Here is a 4,204-nt window from a genome sequence, read left to right as displayed (position 1 = left end):
CGATCAGCAATGGTCGGATGCCCCGTCGTAGTCCAACTATGACAATCAAAGTCAAGACCTCCGGGTTGAGACTTTCTGCGAGTACAAGCATAAAGGAACACGGACCAAGCCGTACCGAGAGAATCGGTACTAGAGCCCTCGTGGTTCTACATTGAGAGAGCCCTCGTGGTTCTCATTAGGGGCTTTATGCAAGTCGTACTCAATACTGTGGTGTGAAGTATAAAGTATAGAGTCCTCCACTGGTCCACGCTGCTCCGGCGGTCCTGGGTAAGATAGTTCATTCTAGCTTGCCCTATGTGGAAGAGGACTCAATACCCTACCTGTTGAGCTTGAAACAAAGTCATCACTTGGGCATGCTCATATTGCCATACACAATTACATTATATTCGAATGAGCATGCAAGCGACCCAATATAGACCGAACCAAAACGATAGATACCGCCGTAGTTCACCCCCACCAAGTGATGACTTCAGTATGGCTAGTGTGTGAAGTATAAAGTATAGTCCTCATCTGGTCCACGCTGCTTTGCAGTCCTGGGTAAGATAGTTAATTCTAGCTTGCCCTATGTGGAGGAGGACACAATACTTAATACTTAGAGTACAAGCATAAAGGAACACGGACCAAGCCGTACCGAGAGAATCGGTACTAGAGCCCTCGCGGTTCTACATTGTGAGCCCTCGTGGTTCAAACTAGATACTTTATGCAAGGCGTACTCAAAACTGTGGTGTGAAGTATAAAGTATAGTCCTCATCTGGTCCACGCTGCTTCGGCGGTCCTGGGTAAGATAGTTAATTCTAGCTTGCCCTATGTGGAAGAGGACACAATACTTAATACTGTGGTGTAATGGACAAGGTATAGTCCTCCACTGGTCCACGCTGCTCCGGCGGTCCTGGGTAAGATAGTTCATTCTAGCTTGCCCTATGTGGAAGAGGACTCAATACCCTACCTGTTGAGCTTGAAACAAAGTCATCACTTGGGCATGCTCATATTGCCATACAATATTCCATTATCTACTAATGAGCATGCAGCTATATGATTATAACCTGTAAACGATTACCCCGCCGTAGTTCAGCGCTTCAACCAAGTGATGACTTCAGTATGGCTAGTGTGTGAAGTATAAAGTATAGTCCTCCCCTGGTCCACACTGCTTCGGCGGTCCTGGGTAAGATAGTTAGTTCTAGCTTGCCCTATGGTGGAAGAGGACACCATACTTAATACTGTGGTGTAATGAACAAAGTATAGTCCTCCACTGGTCCACGCTGCTTTGCAGTCCTGGGTAAGATAGTTAATTCTAGCTTGCCCTATGTGGAAGAGGGCATACAAGACAAAGTATAGTTCTCCCCTGGTCCACGCTGCTTCGGCAGTCCTGGGTAAGATAGTTAATTCTAGCTTGCCCTATGTGGAAGAGAGCATACATGAACCAAGAACGAAGGTTATGATCGAGGAATGATTCGACAACTAACCGATGGTATGAAATGTGAAGAATTCAAGCAAGCACACAATCAAGTCATCACTTGGGCATGCTCGATAGCCAACCTCATGACATTAACCTAGTAGAGCATGCGAAAACCAATATATATACAAGTAATGTAAACGATGCCTCCCTGGTTCAGCGCTTCAACCAAGTGATGACTTCAGAATGGCTAAATCAAATCGGTTCAAAACATACCATCGGTACCCTATTGAAACACACAAGTCGATATCAAACCTCTTAATTGTGTAGTCCTCCACTGGTCCACGCCGCTGCGGCGGTCCTGGGTAAGATAGTTCATTCTAGCTTGCCCTATGTGGAAGAGGGCACATTACTCAATACTGTGGTGTTATGAACAAAGTATAGTCCTCCTCTGGTCCACGCTGCTTCGGCGGTCCTGGGTAAGATAGTTAATTCTAGCTTGCCCTATGTGGAAGAGGGCATACAAGACAAAGTATAGTTCTCCCCTGGTCCACGCTGCTTCGGCGGTCCTGGGTAAGATAGTTAATTCTAGCTTGCCCTATGTGGAAGAGAGCATACATGAACCAAGAACGAAGGTTATGATCGAGGAATGATTCGACAACTAACCGATGGTATGAAATGTGAAGAATTCTTCAAGCAAGCACACAATCAAGTCATCACTTGGGCATGCTCGATAGCCAACCTCATGACATTAACCTAGTAGAGCATGCGAAAACCAATATATATGTAAACGATGCCTCCCTAGTTCAGCGCTTCAACCAAGTGATGACTTCAGAATGGCTAAATCAAATCGGTTCAAAACATACCATCGGTACCCTATTGAAACACACAAGTCGATATCAAACCTCATGATTGTGTAGTCCTCCACTGGTCCACGCCGCTTCGGCCGTCCTGGGTAAAATGGAACATTCCAGCTTGCCCTATGTGGAAGAGGGCACATTACTCAATACTGTGGTGTGAAGTATAAAGTTCAGTTCTCCCCTGGTCCACGCTGCTTCGGCGGTCCTGGGTAAGATAGTTCATTCTAGCTTGCCCTATGTGGAAGAGGACACTTAATACTTCGTCTCTAAGCGGCGGCTTGACTCCTCCCTACGGGGAACGGGTTTACGCGCACAGCGGCGGCTTACGCACTATGGCAGTCATGGATGCCTTACGTTTCTATGAAAAGTGTGTTCCTCCCCTGGTCCACGCTGCTTCGGCAGTCCTGGGTAAGATAGTTAGTTCTAGCTTGCCCTATGTGGAAGAGGACACGTAGACTTACTGTGGTGTGAAGTATAAAGTTCAGTTCTCCCCTGGTCCACGCCGCTTCGGCCGTCCTGGGTAAAATGGATTAATCCAGCTTGCCCTATGTGGAATGAGGACACTTTATGCTTCGTCTCTAAGCGGCGGCTTGCTCCTCCCTACGGGGAACGGGTATACGCGCACAGCGGCGGCTTACGTTATGGCAGTCATGGATGCCTTACGTTTCCATGAAAAGTGTGTTCCTCCCCTGGTCCACGCTGCTTCGGCAGTCCTGGGTAAGATAGTTAGTTCTAGCTTGCCCTATGTGGAAGAGGACACGTAGACTTACTGTGGTGTGAAGTATAAGGTTCAGTTCTCCCCTGGTCCACGCCGCTTCGGCCGTCCTGGGTAAAATGGATTAATCCAGCTTGCCCTATGTGGAATGAGGACACTTTATGCTTCGTCTCTAAGCGGCGGCTTGCTCCTCCCTACGGGGAACGGGTATACGCGCACAGCGGCGGCTTACGCAAGTTAGTCACCCTCGGCAGTGGATCACTCGGCTCATGGATCGATGAAGACCGCAGCTAACTGCGCGTCATAATGTGAACTGCAGGACACATGAACATTGATAAGTTGAACGCATATTGCACGTCGTGGGAACCTACCATGATGTACAGATGACTGAGCGCTTATATTTGAGAAATGTATCGCATACATTTAACTACGCCGTGACACCCGTCACGAGACGTGCACCATGATGTTAACTAGGGTCGCGACGACCCGCTAGCATTAAAGAACCCGTGGTTTACAATATACTGGCATTGGAATTCGAAGTATTTAGAGCGTCCGTGTTCCCGCGTGAGGCGGAAGTACGAGGAGAAGGCGTGCTTGTGGTGTCTGTGGTGGTGTTTACTGATGTCTAGCTTCAGCTTATTTATTTATTTAAATAGAAGCGAAGATGTCAAAGTAGCGTCGAAGCAGCAGCGGTAGCACAAATGATTCAAGTATGGAAGTTGACCAAAGGAACACAAACAAACTAGCGTATGGGCAATGGAAGGTATCAGTGAGTTAAACCACACGCGGGCTAACAGCCCGTTAACCGAGTCCAACGGTACATATTGGACATTGAAACAAAGTAGTCGCAAGCCAGATGTGACGATAACAACCGCAAGGTACATAAGCCTCAGTTCATGTGTGACAACCCCCTGAATTTAAGCATATTAATAAGGGGAGGAAAAGAAACCAACCGGGATTCCCTGAGTAGCTGCGAGCGAAACGGGAGAAGCTCAGCACGTAGGGGTGGCGGCCTGTCCGTCTATCCGATTCCGTGTACTGGTGCGTCTCACTATCCGTCATCTTAGCGCTTTTCAAGTCCAACTTGAATGTGGCTCAGAACCCATAGAGGGTGATAGGCCCGTAGAACAGCGCCCGTTGGATGATGGACCGAGCGTGCCATGGAGTCGTGTTGCTTGATAGTGCAGCACTAAGTGGGAGGTAAACTCCTTCTAAAGCTAAATACAACCATGAGAC

General features: G+C 47.9%; 1 non-coding gene and 1 pseudogene across 1 annotated transcript; both read left to right on the top strand.

The window, feature by feature from the left end:
• The first annotated feature begins 3,210 nt into the window (after positions 1–3,210).
• LOC131291583 (5.8S ribosomal RNA) lies at positions 3,211–3,365 on the top strand. The gene has a single exon (XR_009189368.1). It is a non-coding gene; the product is annotated as a 5.8S ribosomal RNA (ribosomal RNA).
• A 487-nt stretch (positions 3,366–3,852) lies between these two features.
• The window catches only part of LOC131291572 (large subunit ribosomal RNA), a 10,919-nt pseudogene continuing 10,567 nt past the window's right edge, over positions 3,853–4,204 (top strand).

Source organism: Anopheles ziemanni (genome assembly GCF_943734765.1).
Source record: "Anopheles ziemanni chromosome X unlocalized genomic scaffold, idAnoZiCoDA_A2_x.2 X_unloc_11, whole genome shotgun sequence".
Classification (NCBI taxonomy): Eukaryota; Metazoa; Arthropoda; class Insecta; order Diptera; family Culicidae; genus Anopheles; species Anopheles ziemanni.
The sequence above is the reverse complement of the archived record's forward strand: the minus strand, read 5'-3'. Positions and strand labels throughout refer to the sequence as shown.